The 19,778-nt window shown below is 48.1% G+C and overlaps 1 long non-coding RNA gene across 5 annotated transcripts in view; it reads right to left on the bottom strand.

Annotated features, from left to right (window-relative positions):
• Positions 1-11,602: 11,602 nt before the first annotated feature.
• LOC106980354 (uncharacterized) overlaps positions 11,603-19,778 on the bottom strand; it is a 70,109-nt gene continuing 61,933 nt past the window's right edge. For 3 of the 5 annotated variants that reach the window (XR_008289658.1, XR_003427017.2, XR_001431056.3), the window contains exons 2-3: positions 18,585-18,746; positions 14,831-17,852 (exon numbers count right to left, since the gene is read on the bottom strand). This is a non-coding gene — a long non-coding RNA (uncharacterized LOC106980354). Of the gene's footprint in view, positions 12,118-14,830; positions 17,853-18,584; positions 18,747-19,778 lie in introns of those variants that run through there. The other 2 variants (XR_008289659.1, XR_008289660.1) reach the window with 2 other exon arrangements.

Raw genomic sequence — 19,778 nt, 5'->3', positions numbered from 1 at the left:
ATTAGGAGAGTCTACAGAATTGTGAGTCTTAGGCAAGTGAAAGCAAAGAACCCAGAGTCCTTTGCCTTTTTGTTTTCAGTATCTGAGCTTTTAGGCATCTCTCTCTTTATCCTGCGAATATGAACTTGCCAAACACCTGGACTATAATTTTTAAAAGTTATAAACAATGCAGATTCCATTAACATCGTCCCTGGATGAGCAGGGGACGGGCAGGATGTGTTGATCTTTTTCGTACGGTTCATAAAATTGAGAATATTGCCCTCTGAAGTCCAAGAGAAACATAATGAGGCCAGAAGATCCTTCTATTGGGTTGGGAAAACAAGACTGGGCCAGGCTGGGGAATGGCAGGGTTGGGGGTGGGGGTGGGGTCCCTTGCAGCAACAATGGACGCCAGTGAAAATTACATAGAAGACAAGCAAAGTTTGCTGGAGTCTTCTGCTTGAGACCATCCCGGGCCTTGGGTATTCAGGGCTCACTGAAGCACAGTGAATATCAGACTTTGAAAAGGCTCCTGGCCCTCTGCTGTGCAGCCTCGAAGGGAAGCCAGACCAGCTAGCTTGTGCTGAATCCTTCAAATCTCACCTTCATCAGGCAGCTATATTCTTCTTGCTTCTGGCCTGTGGTGACATATAAGAGGGACCGGCTGCTTCCTAAAAGGAGCTTCTGATTGCTCGCCCAGTGTCCAGTCCTATCCTGGGGCAGCTGCCGAGGGCCTCTCTGGACCTGGCAGAAGGGCATCGACACAGGCTGCCAAGCAGGGAGGAGTGCCCTGGTCTCTTGCAGGCTGTTCTGTGGCGTTGACTCACCTTTCTCCCCCCATAGCGTGGAACCGGGCAAGGAGAGCTCAGCCCAGAGCAAGGAAGGGCATCACCCTTGGACATCCTCAGGCTCTGCCCTTAAGGCTGGCGGTGAGGTCCTGCCCTGGAGACTCTGCAGCTGGCCCAGCTTTGCCCACTCTGCAGGTCCCAGGGACCACAGCTGGCGTATCCGGGGAACTGACAGTTGAGTATGATGTAGCTCACCTGGCCTTTGGGAGATGGGAGACAAAGCAGGAGAGCTGTGTGGGGACTACATGTTATATTTCACCACATAAATTTGGGGTGATGGTTTGGAAGAATATTAATGTGCTTTTCCCTGTTGCTTTTCTGAATATGTGACGTGCTCTAATCGCCCCAAAGCATTCATTTACATGAGGAAGATTAAGATTTTTCTAGAAAAAATGCGAGAAAGAAGAAAGCATTAATATATACCTTTTGACATCCAAGATAAGATTTTATAGCTTTATATTGAAACACTACAGAGAGAGAGAGAGAGAGAAATACAGTAACTGTACATATTCAAAGTGTACTACTTGATGAGTTTTGACATATGCATGTATACATCTGTGAAACAGTCATCACAATCAAGACAGTGAACATATTCATCACCCCCAAATGTTTCCTTGCTCCCCCAACTCAGTTCCCAGGCAACCACCAATTTGCTTTCCATCACTACAGATTAATTTGTGTTTTCTAGAATTTTATATACATGGAATCAGACAATATTTACACATGCTTTGTGTGCATAATATTTACATGGCTCACCCTTGTAGCCGCTTGAATCAGTGGGTCATTCCTTTTTGCTGCTGAGTACCATTCCATTGTATGGATGTCCCACAATATATTTATTGGTATATATCCTAAAGGACAAGCAAGACGTTGGTGTTGGGAAGGAGGGAGTGGCCTCTAAAGAAGGGCACCGTGTGGTCAGGGAACAGGGAAGAGAAAGAGACTTAGTTTTCATTTCACTCTATGGCCTTTTGTGTTTTTTGAAATTCTACCGTATATGCAGAAGAAGCCTTGACTTCAGCTTCAGATCCCAGCTGCATGGATTAGAGATATGTCCCAGCCTTTCCCCTCAAGGGCCGTAGATGCAGGGGTAGCCACGTTAGGGTAGAAGTGATGACAAGGGGGAGGGGCAGGGATGGAGGCCAGAGTGTGCTCCAGAGTGGCGTGGACAGGGTGCGAGTGTGCAGGGTGGAGGCGCAGGCCAGGGGCTGGGAAGTTGTAGCTGGAGCTTTGGAAAGGCTTGTGGGAGCCAGGATGAGGCTGGTCGGCCAAGGAGCATCGAGCAGTGCTTTTTGCTTTGCAGTGAAGTCTGACCTGCTCACTCCTTGGTCTGAGGACCAGCAAGATGACATAGGTCCCAGGAGCCTTTAACCCCACCCAGAGGAAATCTCTTTCTGCTTACAGAATGGACTCTGCCCTGTCGTTTTAGGCTTACAAATCTGGGTAAAGATACCCCCTCCTCACAAGGGGCCTGCAGAGGAAATCCCTGCACGGGCTGGACTGCTAAACCCTCTGCCTTTCCAGCTCTTAAAGATTTGGACTCCATAATAACAGGGCTTTGCTTCAAAGGAAAAGAAAAAAAAAGCCAGCATGTGTTGCAAATTCATGATCAACATATGGTAGTAGTTAATAGCACGCTGTTGTTTGCTGTGTGATTCCAAATTCCTCCAGCCTCCTGCCTCTTCCCCATGTTTTTCCCTCCCTAGTCCCCTTCTCCACGCCCTCTCATCTTCCCCCAAACTCTAGGCTGACTTGGTTCCCCACTTCTCCACCTCGCCCTGACCTCCCCACCCACTCCTAGAGGGAGGTTTTCCAAGCAGTGAACGGAGTCTCAGCCCCAAACGCCACTCACTTCGTCAACCCATGGGCACGTTTTCAAACAGATCTTTGGAGTTTTTTGTTTGCTTTGTTGCAGTTTCTTTTAAACCAGAATTTCTTGGCTCAGGCCCCGGTGAAAAATCAGCTGCTAAGTCCCAATAAAATCAAAATGGAAAAAAGTTAAAAAAGGAGCTTGTCCCACTGCTCTAGCTGGTTTTTAAAAATGTAAGGATATTCTTTTAATATAAATTATAACCAAAATCTTGTCTATTTCTTTTCTTTCTTTTTTTTTTAATGATGCTTCCCAGCTTTTCTTCAAGGTCTTTTTTTTTTTTTTAATTTTTATATATTTTTGACAGAGAGAGAGACAGAGCATGAGCAGGGGAGGGGCAGAGAGAGAGGGAGACACAGAATCCGAAGCAGGCTCCAGGCTCTGAGCTGTCAGCACAGAGCCCGACGGGGGGTTCGAACTCACAGGCCATAAGATTATGACCTAAGCCGAAGTCAAACACTCAACCGACTGAGCCACCCAGGTGCCCCATATCTTATCTATTTCTTGAACTCTTTCAAGAGGTTTAAGCACATTTTTGTGCATTTTTGAGAAACGTACAGCTTGTATCTTCACAGTCTTGCATTATATGTGCCTGGTGCCTCATTCTAAAAGACAAATATAACCAGGGCCTCTTAGAGTTTCCAAGATATGAAACTGCCAGTGGCGGCTCATGTGACAGAGCTGTCCCTCAGATGGACAGCCCAATAATATACCTTCTGCCAGAGCTTCCCCACTGGAGGCAGAAACACAGTGCCTGCCAGACATTCTTGTCTGGTGTGTGGGCACATGCCCCTCGTCTCCAAATTGAACAGAAGTTATTTACACCAAACGCTCAAGCCCAAGTGACTACTCAGCGCGTGGTCCTGCGCGCCTGGTCTGCTCATCTCCCACCTCCACTAGCACGTGCTCTGGATCCCACCTCCAAGATAGGTTTTCCAAGTGTCCCCTTCTCTCCGCCTCCACTGCCATCACGCCGGTCAAGCTGCCCCTTCTGTCAGCTGGAATATGCAATAACGTCCTCACTAGTCTCTCTGCTTTCCCTGTGGCAGAAAATGGATTGAAAAGTTCTCTCTATAAATTTCTTTTCTTTGTTTCACTCTCTCGCCGCCCCCAACCGCCATTTCATTTTTCAAGCAGGCAGGCAGACTTTATAATTCCATGATTCTGGAAGTACAGAAAGGCTGTAAAGCAGCCAGTGTCTGTATTTGCAGGAGCCTGGATCAGAGATGGCTTTTTGCTAGATGCCCTGGAGGCTGTGGGGAGAGAGAGTGTGTCTGGATCCAGGAGCAGAGCCACACACATGAGACGTTTCCAGAGAGGGAAGGGAGAGAGGTGTATGGTTCCTGAGAGAAGTGAGGAGCCCAGCCAAGACTCTAGGAAGGAAGGTACTAGATCAGACAGCTTAGCAGCCTGGGGTGCCAATGAAGGGGATCTTTACCCATGGCTGGGGCATAGAGTCATCGAGGGGACCATCCTTGTCTTGAACAGTTAGAGTATCTGCTGTAACCAAGATAACTAGAGGTCCTTGGCCAGTTTTCTGAGTGCCCAGTGATCCCCTTGTGCTCCTGAAAGGGGAAGGGGTCTCAATAATGACCTGTCAGGAAGGAAGGGGCTTCCAGCAGATTTAGGCTGAGCTATTCGAAATATAGTAATGTTTCCCGAAGACCCGAACGTGGATCAAGATTCATACCCATGATACACTTAGGGTCGTCCCAGTTTGCTCAGGCCAGAGGGGTCTCCCAGAATGTGGGACTTTGGGTACTGAAAGGCAATCTGGGATGAGTTGTTCACCCTATTCAAAATTGCTTCTACAAAATGGTAAATTAAAAAAAAAAAAAATCAGGAGTGCCTGGGTGGCTTAGTCAGGTAAGTGTCTGACTCTTGATTTTGGCTCAGGTCATGATCTTACAGTTTGTAAGACTGAGCCTCTTGTCAGGCTCTGTGCTGACAGCAAGGAGTCTACTTGGGAATATCTCTCTCCTCTCTGCCCCTCCCCCACCCCCCTCTCTCAAAATAAATAAACATCAAAAAAAAGTCAAATCATGTTACATCCCTTATTCAAATCCAAATTCCTTACCAAGGCCTCCAAGCCCCTCATAACCTGGATCTCACCTCCCTCCCTCTTCATCCCGTTCTGCCCTGGGACCACTTTTGGCCTCATCCCTTCCGTTAGTCACCATTCTGCCATCAACAGGCCAGCTTTATTCCTAAATCTCAACCTGTTTCCTCTTGTTCCTGCGCCTGGACTTTACCACTGTCTCCTGAGCCTTCCCAAGGACGCCTCCACCCTCCCCCAGATCCCAGCTCGGAAAAACCATCTGGCACCATCCCCTTCAAGTAGCTTCCTCTACTCTGACCCCAGTCCCTCTCTCTAATATCATTCTCTTTAATTTGCTGCTGTATTTATCACATGCAGAAATTACCATGTCGGTGGCCTTGTCTATCACCTGTCTCCCCTTTCACATGGAAGTTCCCAGATTTTGGCTCAGAGCTTTACAGAAAGTTCAATAAAGAGCTGTTGCCTGACTGGCTAAGTTTTTGTAACCTTAATTTTCACTTTTCTTTTTCTTAGTTTACAAAGAAAAACAGTGAATACACAGATTACATTTTTTGAGACTAACACTCATTTTGATAGATCAAATGGAAACCAGTCATTTAGCCTGCTTAGTGTTGGGTTTTATTAAAATAAGTATTGTTTTCTTCTTCTTGACAAACATTCTAGCCTAGTTCCCTCTACTGCAATCCTTTGGCATTTTCTTTTCTTTTTTCTTTTTTTTTTAAATGTTAGTTTATATTTGAAAGAGAAAGAGAGAGCGATAGTGTGAGAGCATGGGAGGGGCAGAGTGAGAGAAACAGAGACAGAATCTGAAGCAGGCTCCAGGCTCTGAGCTGTCAGCACAGAGCCCGATGCGGGGCTTGAAACCATGAGAATCTCACAAGATCATGACATGAGCTAAAGTCAGACGCATAACTGACTGAGCCACCCAGGCACCCCGGAATTTTCTTTCTAATCTCTGTACTGCACATGTAAAAATCCCATCAGAGGTAAGATAGGAGACAGGGAGAAAAACAGAACAATGGGGCATATAGCACAAAGTAAGAGAGTTAAACACAGGTCCAAATGTATCCAATGTGCAATAGATTTAATTGCTCCTGATCTGTCATTTAAAAGATGGTCATTATCAGCTTGGGTAAAAAATTCGGCTATGTGCTCTTTCCATGAGCTACACCTAGAAATAAGGGAATGAAAACATTGAAAATCAGAGAATAGGAAATGGATAGATCAGGGGAATAGTAACCAAAAGAAAGTCGATGTCAGACAAGCTATATTTTTAAGACAAAAACGTTACTAGGAGGACGGAGGATCACAAAATAAAGGCAAAAGGTTCAATTCTCCCAGGAAATTATAACAATTCTAAACCTGTAGAGCACTTATTTAAATAGTGAAAAAAATTATATATTTTCAAAATATATATAGCAAAAATGAAAGACTTACAAGGAGAAATTAACAAATTTGACATACCTCCATCAAGTAGCGTTGATATGTCAAGCACACACATACACAAAATTAGAAAGATTTGAAAAAAATAACCAGTGTGATTTAATACACATAGTATTAGGAGACAATTCTCCATTGGTCTCTCTTGCTTCTGCAGATCCTGTGAGTTCATCCTTTGCTCTGGATATCTGTTCGAGGAAGCTTGCGTAGTGAACAGCCTTGGAATATCCAGACTGTGTCTCCCTCTGGAACAGAAGAGAAATTTGTTCGTTGTCCAGTATAGTATAGATACCTTTTTCCCTTCAGAGCAAAATTTGAGCAGGTTTGGTACTTGTACTTGCAGCCCATTGTAAAACACTGGGGCTTCCTAAGTCTGGGGATCCTTGGCTGTGAAAGAAACCCACTGCATGCCCAGCATCCACCTGGGCCCCTCCATATCACCCTTGTGGGGCATGAGGGGCAAGGAGCCAGGGAGCTCATACTACATGCTGCGTGGTGATAAAGTCCATTGCTTCTGATCCCAAAGGCTCGTGTCTTCTGTCAGCAGCTCTGAAACTGTACCAGGCTAAGTCACTATGCTGCAAGTAGGATAAAACATCAGACCCTTTACAGTTCTTGATACATAGAACCTTGCACTCAACAGTAGACAAGACACCATCTTCTCAAGCAATACATGGAGTGTGTGCAAATTACCCAGCAAGGTTCCTGCCACACAGAAGGCATTCAGTAAATGTCAGTTCTCATGTTTCCCTGGCACACTGGCTCCTCTTAATTCCTTGAGCATTTAGCACTCACAGGGAAGGAATAATCCAGATGAACAGAAATCACAAAGGCACGTTAAACAGTCGGAGAGGTGGTTCTGTCCATCCCTAGCAGAAAATGGGAGCACAGAGAGTGATAGTGATACAGAATAACCCCTTCTGTGTTGGCCCCATGCTGTGTGACTTCATTGTTTGATTTGAAGTAAGACCATTCCCAGGAGAGCAAATATTGTAGATATATATTCAAGTGTCAGGAGTCTTTCCTCAAGTCCTACGGAAGTTAAGTCTATACTATTAACCATTTTCTTACAGCTCAGATCAGCAATAGTCTGGCTTACTAAACCATTATAAGCCCATTTCTTCATCTTTCCTTCTCCTAGAGCCACAAAACTTAACCTTGGATTACCTCTATTTTTTTTTTTTTTTTCTGAAACTGGCTTCTGTTTCTATAGCAACTTCTACCACCTATATGCACCCAGGGAGGAATAATATGTGTTAGGTCTCAATCCTGCACCTCATTCCTGTACCTGGAGCAGAACTCCAGTCCAGGTGTCTACAAGGAAACTCAAGATCCGACCACCTACCCTGTAGCCACACTCCAGAGAGGAGGAGGCCAGTGGGCCAAGCTTTGAATATGTGGAGGGAGGTCTGTACTTGCCTACTCCACTCCTTGCCAAATCAGCCCGGCCCTGGGCAGTCCAGTGTGACTAGGCCTTCGGGGACAGCCATGTTCTTCATCTGCCCAGTGACCAGTCTCAGCTTATCCCCGGAGCCCCTTGGGTCACATATCTGGTTTCAAGGCACTGGTGTGCAGGGTAGATGTGCTGAGGGTCTCCCGGGGAAGAGGAGATGATATTCTGCGCTCTCTCAGAAAAGATAAATCTGTTCTTGCCCTGAGTTCTTGTCCCTAGAACAGCTCCTCTTTCCTTCTCCCTCTTGGCCTCCAGAACCCCCTCTTTTTGTTTCGCAAACCAGATAGCTCCAGCACCCTCCCCAAATCCTCCCTCTCCAAATTCAGAGCTGCTCATGACTCCACTAAGCAAGTCCAAGCAGTCCATCTGCTGTTTCGTCAAAGGCGTTCCTGGGGGACCCCCCACTCCTTTCCAGCATGCAGCCCCTGTGCGGTTTGCGACATTAGGACTCACAGAGTTGGACCGCTGTCCTCGCCAAGGTTCCCCATGGGGGCAGGCGCTCCAGCTTCACGGGTTCTGTACATCATGATTGCATTTATTTCCCGAAGATGGGGAGAGCCAAGTGCTGAAGCCGTGAAGCCTGGCTCACAGCCGAGGCTTCCTGACTTGAGGCTAAGGGCTTCCTCTGCCTATTTAATTAGACTCAGCAAAGGAGATGCTGTGAAGTGAGCATATTTCCCAATCACTGAAAATCCTAGGATGTTTCTGGTTCCCTCGCCCCAGGCAAATTAAATTTGAAACATGTTTTGTTTTTTTTTTTAAGTTTGTTTATTTTGAGAGAGAGAGAGAGAGAGAGCGAGCAGGGTAGGGGCAGAAAGAGAGAGAGGGAGAGAAGGAGAGAGAGAATCCCAAGCAGGCTCCACACTGTCAGCACGGAACAAGACATGGGGCTCTATCCCACAGACTGTGAGATCATGACCAGAGCCAAAACCAAGGGTCAGACACTTAACCAACGGAGCCACTGAGACATGTTTTGTAATCCATACTCAGTGACTACCTATAAAATGTTGACTTGCCTGATCCGACCTATTCATGATTTAGTTGTTTTTTTTCCAAATGAAGTGTAGTTGGCACACAATGTTACATTAGTCTCGGGTGGACCACAGCGATTCAACAGCTCTGTATGTTGTGCTGTGCTCACGACTAGAGTGACTACCTTCTGTCACCTTACAAGGCTAGTAAAATACATGGTTTAACTTCTAGTCTAGTGAGAGGAAACTATTCATTCCCTCATTCTTTCATTCAACTGGCATGGAGCAGTGAATGAGACCAGGTCTGTCCTTGAAGAGCTCCCATTCTTGTTGGGGATGGCAGTGGGTGGGAGGACAAGAATCAGCTCACTAGCTCACACAATGTGATGTCCCCTAACCCCTAGGGAGCATGATCCATGATTCATTCTGCTAAGGGACTAAGACCTCACAGACGTCTGAGAACTGAGCTGGGTCTAGAATAACCTTGTCAGATGGAAAGTGAGCAAACTCTCAGCTTCCAGTTTGCAGGGGCCCGGGGTGTAGGGTTCCCTTGGTTGTTCTGGGGCCCAGTTCACCCCAGCCTCTGCAACATGTGACCCAGATTTGACCCCAGTGCTATTCTAGTCACGTCCCCGAGGTAGCAGTGCTGATGGTGGTCACGGTGGTGCCATGTCTCTCCAGGGTCCTAGGATAGGTCCAGTGGGTCTGTCTCCTAGAAAGGTTGCCATGGTATTGCCGAGGCACCCAGTGACTAGCAGAGTCTTGTTCTAAAGTAAAGGTGACCGTTAGGCCCAGACAGGCCCAGGCAGCAACCCCCAATTCTTCTCGGATAATCAGACTACTCCAAACCAGTGAGGTGAGGGGCTGGGGGAAGGAGTGGAATCTGAGAAATGCAACAGAAAGCATCATCATTGCCGAACAGCTGAGACCCAGTTTTTAGCCCGGGACTTTCCCAGAACCAGCAGAGGCCCTGGGGAATCTAGTGTGTTGGCTGAGCAGTGAGGAACTCTCTGGGGCTGTCTTCCTGGCAGGAGCTCACAAGGTTTCACTGAAAAGATTAAAGGACTGGACGGTGGTCAGAGGTGTGAGCAGAGTTAAGGGGGCCAGAGGGACGTCCCAGCACCCTGGAAACCGCATCAGAGGAAGTGTGAGGTGCCAGGTTGAAGGGACCAAGGGGAGGGAACTGTGTTACCAGGGGAGGAGGTGTGTGGGTGGCGGGTGTGTGTGTGTGTGTGTGTGTGTGTGTGTGTGTGTGTGTGAGTGTGTGTAGAGATGGGGGTGGAAACCTAGCCGTCTCTCTCTCCTGCCCTCCCATCTTTTCTGGGGCCTCCCATTGGCCAAACCCAAATGGAAGCCAGAAAGCATCACAAGAGCGATGCAGTCCATATGTCAGCCCCTCAGGGCAGTCAGGGCTAAGAAGGGGGGGCAAATGGAATAGAACCAGCACCGCAAGTGCAAGCGAATGGAGGTTTGGAGGAGAAGCCACTGCTGAGTGGGGGAGCTCACCAGCTGATGGGAGGAGGGATACACCCCATGATCTCCAAGGTCCTCCCTAAAACAAGCCCAGGTGGCTGTGTGAGGGGCCCTCCATCCTTGAAAAAAGGACGAAATGCGCCTCTCAGAGATTCTGCCCGACACCTAAATGGGTCCAGGATCATGCACTCAGGGAGAGGTTTGGGAGTGGGAGGGTTTCGGCCATGGTCAGTGGGAACCTCTCCAGCTCTCCAGCAACTCCACAGCGACACGCAACTGCCTTGTCCCCAGAGCTATCGCCACCTCCAAGCACGTCCTGAGCCCAGGTCCTCAGCCCCTGACCTGTGGCCATAGGGAGATAGCTTATCGCTAAAACAATGGAACAAGGAAACTCCGAAGGTCTCCACGTCACGGTTCATGTCTGCTTCATGACAGATGGAGAAGCAGGCGGCGCTGGATGTCAGCCTCAAGACTGTCCTCGAAGCACCGTTGGCTGCTTCAACAGGCCCTTTGACACTTTAAGTCTTCACTTTAGTGCAGTACTTTCTCCATTTGGCCTAGAGTCCAGAGTTGGTCTACACCACAACAGAGCCTTGCAGGGAAAACAGCTGTTTCAACTTTGTAAAGGGTAGATCCAATCTTTACTGTCCACTGAGCAGAAATAGAAGCAAAATGCCTTTAGTCCATTCCAGAGACTTCTTCCGGTACAGTAGCTTCGATTTTTCCTCCAGATGATGTTACCCAGGCTTCCTCTCCCCTCCTCCTGCCTCTCTGCAGAATGGCATCTGGGATGTGGGTGGGGTGGGTCTGTGGCTTGTGTCCCCATGGCAGAGCAACAGGCTGTTAGATCTGTGCGGTGGCTCTGATCCTCCCTTGTCTGGTTTACCTCTGGCCTGGCCTGGCCTGGCTCCAAGCACTGGATTTCAGTCGTGGGACCCCTGGAGGCCTGAGTCCGGGAGGGGGTCCGGCCTCTGTGTGGCCAGGTGTTGCAAACTGTTTATTTTGCAAAGCCCAGATGAGGCCTGTGCTGGGTGGTCTATGACTGGAGCCCACAACCAATCTGACGTCAAACCAGAAGTTGGCCGATCCCAGCAGCAGACCCAGGGTCCTCAGAAGCCCCACTCCCACCTAGGGATAAGGGTGCCTGAGCTGTACTTCTGAGCTTCCTAAGAGGGCTTCTTCACCCCCACCCCTTCTACAGTCCACCTCAAAACCCCGGAGCTGGTGAGTGGTCTGTGGCCCAGGAGAAACCAGCCAAGATCAGACTGGTCTGCCAGATTGTGGCCCCGAGGACAAATCCTAGCCCTCCCTAGTAGGAAGGTGCCTAGTAGGACAGGCTGTGGGTGGGCCTGTCTGCCATCTGGTGGGAAGCCCCTGGGCCTGCTCCACCTCCCAGTGCTGGGTCCCATAAGGAACAGATAAAGCTTGTGTTGAGTGCATCAGCAAAGCTGGATCTCCCGGCACACACACACACACACACACACACACACACACACACACACACACGCACGCACCAGAGGATGGGAGGGGTATCGACAGCGGAGAAATACCACCAAATGATCCCATTAACTCTGCTGTATTTTACACTCAGCCCCAGGGGCCATCAGAGGCCCAAACCCAGCCCCTCCACAAGCTCTCCCTTCTGAGAAACTCAGTGCACAGAAGCCCTCGCATTGCCAGGTCTGTGAACTTTGTCACATGTTCGTGCAGCTGAACTCACACTCCGTGGACATTTGTGAGCCCTGCCCTGTGCTGGGCCGGGGCAGAGAAGATGGAAGATGGAGGAAGGCTCCCCTCTCCTCACTGAGACTTCAATGGTTTGGATTAAATGTATTACTACCTGCTTCGTATTGGACCTACAACGACTCCGACTGTCTACAGGGCCAAGTTCAAACTCCTTCCAAGAAGTCTTTGCCATCTGATCCTCCCAGCAGGCAGGGCTCCTGGGTGAACAAGAAATTCACTGTGGCTCCATCCAGCCTCAGGGCTCTTGCTTATGCTATTCCCTTGGGCAGTCATGCAATCTATATGATAGGGAAAGATAGGATAAAACAGGCAGAGAGGGAAAGATTAGGACCTGAGGTCTCTGGGTGGGGGAAAAAAACATATTTTGAAATAATGCTGGGAGCCTTTAACGACAGCAAACCCCCTCGGGAGGAAGGCCCCTCTTAGGAACGTAAGAGACACCACCTACTCCCCCTCAGGTTCCCCTCAGGAATTTGTCTACCTGACTAAAAGTAAACAGTAGACCATAAAATGTATAATCCACAAGGAATGATATGGCCATAGACCACCCCTCATACAATGGAAACCGGCCAATCAGGAATAGACAACCCAGCATCTAGAGTTATCCAGCCAATGAGCGTAAGACCTGAAAAGGAAAGAGGGGGAAGGGAAGGGTGGTCCACCAGAAGCTTATAAAACAAGGACCCTTGCCTATAGTCCCCAGTATTCACCTTCGAACGTCCCCTCTATGGAAAGAGAGCTTTCTTACTATTCTTCCCTTCTTATACTCTAATAAACTTTGCCTGCTGCTCACTGTGTGTCCCTCTCCTCATTCTTCCAGCGGCAAGAGGACGAATCCGGGTGTTGAGGTAAAAAAAAAAAATCCTGCAACATTTAGCCCTGGAAAGTGCTCTTGGGGAATCTGTTCTCATCCCCTGGTGGGCACAACAAGAACCCTCAGGCCTGGTAAGGGGAAAGGACACACTTGGTGCCCAACCACGGTCTGTGCCAAGAAGCCATCAAGGGCTCCTGGCCAGGACTTGGACGTGCAGAGAGGGTTCTTTCTCATGACCGGCAGCCTTGTCCTTGTTCCCACTTGCTGTCTTGCCTCTGTCTCTCGTTTCCCCGAGCAGAGTACAGGGTTCTTTTTCTAAGCTTTCCCTTCAGCACAGTGCTGGGAATGCAAACACAATGATTTTCTTTTAAAATTACATCCTTTTATTATAATTCAACAATTTAATTATAGTTATTAAATAACTAAAGATCTGCCTCATTTGGTACTTGTGGTATAATGAAAACACACACACACACACACACACACACACACACACACACACACACACACACAACAATAACAACCCAAAACACAGGCTTTGGAATCAGATGATCTGGGTTTGTTTACATTTTTTCCTTCAGCAAATCTTTGCCGCATTGACTCTGGTGACAGAAATTCTTACTGCAACTGGAAGTGTCACATGGGGTCAGGGAAGCTGGAAGTGTCACACGGGTCCCATCCTGGTAGAGTCAGGACTTTTCTGATGGCTGTTTAAACCCCTGCTCTGTGTACCACTTCCCCTAGGACACACACAATAGCAGTCAAATAAGATTGCCTTTTTAATATAAAGTTTAATTTTTAAATTAAAATCAAGATCGCCAAACATCTTTTTCATGTTTGTCTTGTAAGGACTTGATTCAAATGATTTGTGGTGTTTCTTCCATGGGAGAGAGTTTCCTCTAGTTTTTGCTGTTCTGAACTTGGTGTCCCTGGATGAGTTTTAAGGAGTCTGTGAAGTCTTTTACGTAGTACAGGGAACGTTGTGTTTTGGTGTTCACTGCAGCCCCCTCTGCTCATGGTGTGCACCCTGAGAGCCCGTCTCCACTTGGGGTTATCAGATGTGACCACACGCACATGCCAGAGGAACAGCCCGGGGAGGCACGAAGTGTATATCATTTACTGACAATATATATTTAAACACATCAACTATTAATTTATGCTTGCTGATGATGCCACTATTATAATATTCTTATTTTTAAGAAACAGTCCTTTTGCTTCACAACAGCACTACATAGGGGCGCCTGGGAGGCTCAGTCAATTAAGTGACTCCTGATTTCGGCTTAGGTCATGATCTTACAGTTCGCTAGTTCAAGCTCCGCATGGGGCTGTGCGCTGATGGCGTGAAGCCTGCTTGGGATTGTCTCTCCTTCTTTCTGTTCCTCCCCTGCTTGTGCTCACTTTCTCTTAAAGTAAATAAACAAACTAAAAAAAATTTTTTTAAAAGCAAAAAACCCACAATGCTATGTAATGATCTGTTAACATGTATGCAGTGTTAATGCATTCAGAATTTTCATACTCCTGGGACGCCTGAGTGACTCAGTCAGTTAAGCATCCGACTCTTTTTTTTTTTTAACATTTATTTATTTTTCAGAGAGAGAGAGAGAGAGACAGAGAGAGAGAGAGACAGAGAGAGAGTGACCAGAGGAGGGGCAGAGAGACGGAGGCACAATCTGAAGCAGGCTCCAGGCTCCCAGCTGTCAGCACAGAACCCAATGTGGGGCTCGAACTCATGGACCTCAAGATCGTGACCTGAGCTGAAGTCAGATGCTTAACCAACTGAGCCACCCAGGTGCCCCAAGCATCTGACTCTTAATTTTGGCTCAGGTCATGATCTCAGGGTTCATGGGATCGATCCCCCGCATCGGGCTCTGCACTGACAATGCAGAGCTCGCTTGTGATTCTCTCTCTCCCTCTCTCTCTCTGCCCCTCCCCTGCTTGTGCACTCTCTCTCTCTCAAAATAAATCAATAAACATTAAAAAAATAATTTTCACATTCCTGAAGGAAAATCTTTTTTAAAAACTCACAGAACATCTGGTGCAGCGTCCTCCTATTTTCTATGTCATCAATCACCCATCTCCTCGGGAACGAACACCAGTGGAGGGATAATGCTGTCACAAATCCTATGCACTTCCGTTGTCCCCTCCATTCCTTCTGTGCCCCCCCCACCCCACCCACACACACTGCCAGCAGCCTTGGTGACAAAGTTCAGACACATCCATATACAATCCCTTATGAGTTAATAACTTGATGGTTTTCCCCAAGAATAATGTCATCTTATATTCGTGGGACTCAAGGGTCCTTTTTGATGGTGAAGGGAAAAAGGGAGGGAGAGAAGAAGGAAGAAAGGAAAAAAGGAAGGAAGGGAGGAAGGAAGGAGAGAAGAAAGGGTCTGCTCTAAAGGCTAATTGAAGCTCTTACCTCTGGTGTCAGAACCACTTGCCTGTTAAAGCTCTTCGGGCCCAGCCTCAGGAAGAACCCTTGTACACAGATGTGAGCATGCAGGTGTATGACATTAGCATGCACGCGAAGTTTACATGTGTAGAAACATGGTGGCAGGCTACCCTGGCATGTCCCGAGGGTCCATCTGCTCTGCTCAGCTGCCACCTGTACCTAAAATATCTGCCTGCAGTTTCTACCTCTTGAGAACCTCAGTCCTTCAAATCTACCTCCTCCTTGGAGTTTTGTCTGACACTTCCCTTCTTTCCACTGCGATCTTTCTGCCATCCGCTGGGACTTTTTTTTTTTTTTTTAATGTTTATTCCTTTATTTTGAGACAGAGAGAGAGAGGGAGGGAGAGAGAGAATGAGTGGGGGGAGGGGCAAAGAGAGAGAGAATCCAAAGTAGGCACCACACTGTCAGCGTATGACTTGGGGCTCGATCCCACGACCGTGAAATCATGACCTGAGCAGAAATCTAGAGTTGGAAGCTCAGCTGACTCAATCACCCAAACGCACCTCTGCTGGGACCTTTCAGATCATGCAGGGCCTGGTCCTGAGACAGTATAAAGGATGTTGCCAAAGGTCGACCCAAGTGAAGGAATGTTCGGGGCCCTGTACCGAGAATGGCTACTAGAGGGACTCACCAGAGAGCAGATCTTTGGCATGCAGCTGAGTATCTTGGGATGAGAGGCCAAAGGGAGACAAGGCTCTGAGCACAGGGACAGCTGACAGCTGCCAAGAGTCAGAGCAGCTGGCCCACAGGGGCAGAGGGGGAGGGACTCAACTGTGACTTTTTTTTTTTCTCCAGAGTAAGAATGGGGCAGAGAAGATGCTCCAGAAATATTCTCAAATGAGAATGAGTCAATGAATGGTTTTCCAGAGGGCCGTGAGTTCCAGGAACGCAACACCTGGAATCCGATGAAGAGAAACCGAATTCCTGGGTCAAGGCTGTGGAGAAAACAAGAGTGTTGTTCAGCACAGCCTGTATAGCACCATGGCCAGGGCCCCAGGCTGGCGAGGGAGCAGCGAGACCTGGCATCCAGCACAGGCCCTGGTTTGGCCAGCAAGACTCAACGTCATCGTCCAAAGGAAGGGCCTTAAAGGACCCTCTGGATCCAACTTCTCTCCACATTAAGTTTTCCGAGGGTTGAAATATTGAGATTATGGGTGATTTCTATTTTCCTCTTTATACTTTTCTGGATTTTAAAAATGTTAAAATGTCCAGAAATGCCTGGCTTTGGAGAAAGGCTGAAATGCAGCCTTAGACCCACTTGTCAAGTCTTGCTACACACCAGGGGAGAGCTGCCTTTTCATAATTCTTCCATCCAGACCGGGCTCCTATTTCTAATTCTCACAAAGGTGCTGTACGTGCGAGCCAAGAACAGGCTAAAATTACCTGGGGAGCGAGTCTAGACAAAGGTACTTGGAGTGACCACCATTACCCACTCGGGCTATGTTGTCAGACCCCAGTGGGCTCAGCCACAGTTGCCAGGGGCCCCTGACATTGCTGGATGGATGGCCACCGCTGCAGGACACTGTCGATGGTAAGCAGGGCTCTCCATGAGGGGCCCCGGTGCGCTGTGTTCTCTGAGATCCTCAAAAGCACAAGACTCCAGGAAAAGTGCCTCATTTTGCCCCATGGTTTCCCAGCCGGAGTCTCAGTCACTCAGAACTAAGGTGAAGCCATATTTTATAAGCTCACTCTTTTTTAACGATGGGATTAATTTAACTGTTGAGGACATGGGGGTGCTGGGAAGGGGATAAAACGGAGTGACGGCACTCTGCTGACCTTCCGTTGTTGCTCCTGTCTGAGGGCTGGGGCATTCTAACTGATTCAGACTTGTGTCTGTGATCTCTTCTCAAGGACATACTTTGGCTTAAGTTTGAATGCTTTCCCAGAAGGCTTCTCTGTCCCCCAGGCAGAAAGATTTCTGGGCCCTTCTTACCAGTGATGCAGGCAGGCCACAACACACATCAGCCCCTGGCTTAAGGATAGCCATGCGCCTCCCTCCTCCTGAGGTAACTTTGATACTCAGAAACATCAGGTGGGTCTTTGCTTTCTCTCTTCCTTTCAGATTAAACGGCAATATACAACAGGCTTCAGAAATACTCAAGGTAGAACACATGGAAGCGGGTATGAGCAGACACTAGTAGCTTCCTACCCAACAGCCTTCTCTGTCCACCTTTCTTGGTCAGATATCAGGCAGCCATGAACACAAGGACCCCTTCCCATCCTCAAGAGATGAATCTCATTAGTTTAAACCATTCATGGTAATTTCTTTCCCTTTCCACCTCTGGGCACCCAGCATCTGGTCTGGCCTGGCCATCCTCTTGGACATGGCCACTCTAGGAACAAAGGTCCTCTCCACCCAGAGCCCAACCCATGTATACTCAACTCCAGTAAGCCCTGAGACATACGCTGGTTTGAATGGCTCTACTGACTCATAGACCTTTAATTCTTCCAAATCAACTTTAATCTACCCCAAGTGCTCTCACACCCCTACTAGAACCATGTGGAAACTTCTGGAGCTTCCTTCTGATGTAGTCACTAGGCCCGCCTCTTTACCACTTGGACACCTACTGACTGAAGCAGCCTGGCGTGGACCCTTAGAGTCAGGTGGCTCTGTGCTTTCTGTGCAACATTCCTGGTGCAGGGATATCTGGCACAGCTGGAAGCCCCAGAGTGGAGGGTCCAGAAGGTCCAGGTGCACCATGGAGCCTGTCCTTTGTTCACATGTCTCATGGTGGTCTCCCTCAAACCTAGGGGAAAAAAAAAATCTCTCTTCAATGCTACTCTCAAAGATGCCCCCTGCAGGACATCTGTGAGTTTGAGCTTTTATTAAAGACCCATCAGGCCTGCTTTGCAAAGTTACCTCAGGCAAGACTCTACCAAGGGCTTGGGTACCTTCAAGGGGGAGAAGAAAACACTGGGAGAATGCATATTAATATCTCAGTGAATTTTCCCCTCAACTCTTCCTAAGAAATCTGACTCAGCTTGCCATATAATGAGGGTAAGCACCTAGAGGCAGAGGGACAGAGTTGTGAGGGGGATGTTGGGATTGGCCAGTCAGTGGGAAGCATCTTCGGGGAAGCTTGTTGGCCTGTCCAGGGGGAAGGAGGATCATCTTGGTCCTGAGGGCAGGAGAAAGTCATATTCAGTTATCCTCACTGAGTCCTAACCCTCAGGCCAGGGTTTGGATTTCTGGATCTCTTGGGACCATTCCACATTGGCCCTGATGCCAAAAGCTGAGTTTCAACAAGTCCAGTGGGGGCGAGGCGCACTGGTGCCGGTCCCGTAGGAGAGCTTGACAAGGATCAGGATCTCAGGATCCCATGGCCTGGTGAGGAGGCAACCTCATGCACTGATCCACAGACTGTGGTAACTGGGATGACCTCAGCTGTGTCCAATGTCAGTCCTGACTGGTGGTGGCTGCCATAGCACTGTGGCTTCTATGGGAGCTCTGTATAGTAAAAGTATCCCTCTATCCTCACCAGGACTCCACGGGAGGCTGGAGTTTCAGTGGCCACTTCAGGAGGCTCAGCGTCCCACACATGACGTCATGCCTTCCTGAGGCTCTTGTGAGGGGCCAGAGCACCATTTACCAGTACAGAGCTGATAAACAAGAAGGCCGTGCAAATTTATTGGAGCACACACTGAGCAAGGGAAACACAAGAGAGGTAAACATTACATCATCGCTGACAGACTAAATTTGTTTAAATCGGTCAGTAAAACTCCTATTGGTAATCCTGGCATCCAGTTCTGCTGATTGGTAAGGGCGCCCCCCTGTGTTACTACAGTGTAATGTCAACTGGGTCTTGGAGGCAGCAACATCATCCCTGCAACGGTCTCCCGCCTGGGTTTTCTCCTTGTTTCTGGCCAGTGGGTCCACCTTGTGTGCCCTGAGGAGAAACGCCAGGCTGTGGCCGGCCCCTGCGGGTGGAGGCAGCAGCAGCCAGGCTTGTGTGAGAGTGTCTCCAGCCAGACTGAACATTTTGTCCCTTTACACTCTACACAACTTTACGCTCTTAGAAATGATTAAGGATCCAGGGTGTTGGCGTGGGTTGTATCTTTTGATCTATACTGTATTAGAAAGTAAAGCTGAGAATTTTAAAACTATGCATTACTTCACTTAAAATGGTGACAATAGGGGCGCCTGGGTGGCTCAGTCAGTTGAGCATCCAATTTCAGCTCAGGTCATGATCTCACAGCTTGTGAGTTCAAGCCCCGTGATGGACTCTGTGCTGACAGCTCAGGGCCTAGAGCCTGCTTTGGATTCTGTCTCCCTCTCTCTCTGCCCCTCCCCCACTCATGCTCTGTCTCCCTGTCTCAAAAATAAATAAACATTAAAAAAAATTTTTTAATAGCAACAATAAACCCATATTAACACATTTTAATGAAAACTAGATTTTTTAAGACAAAAACGTTCGTAGAAAGGGTGTTTTGCACTTTTGCAAACAATGGCTCAGCAGAAGAGAGCTAGGTTCTTATATTTGCTTCTGCGTTTGGTTTCTTGCTATGTCACATGTCATACGGGCTCTGGAGAACTCCCCTGCACACTCATGCAAGGATGAGACTGAAAAAGACAAATAACATCTTAGTGTTTTTGTGAAAATATGTTTGACCTCAGGACCCCCTGAAAGGGTCTTAGGGATTCCCAATGGGCCCCAGAGAGCTATGAGAACTGC

The sequence above is a fragment of the Acinonyx jubatus genome, chromosome A3 (assembly GCF_027475565.1).
Source record: "Acinonyx jubatus isolate Ajub_Pintada_27869175 chromosome A3, VMU_Ajub_asm_v1.0, whole genome shotgun sequence".
NCBI lineage: Eukaryota > Metazoa > Chordata > Mammalia > Carnivora > Felidae > Acinonyx > Acinonyx jubatus.
This window is presented reverse-complemented; position numbering and strand designations above follow the sequence as displayed.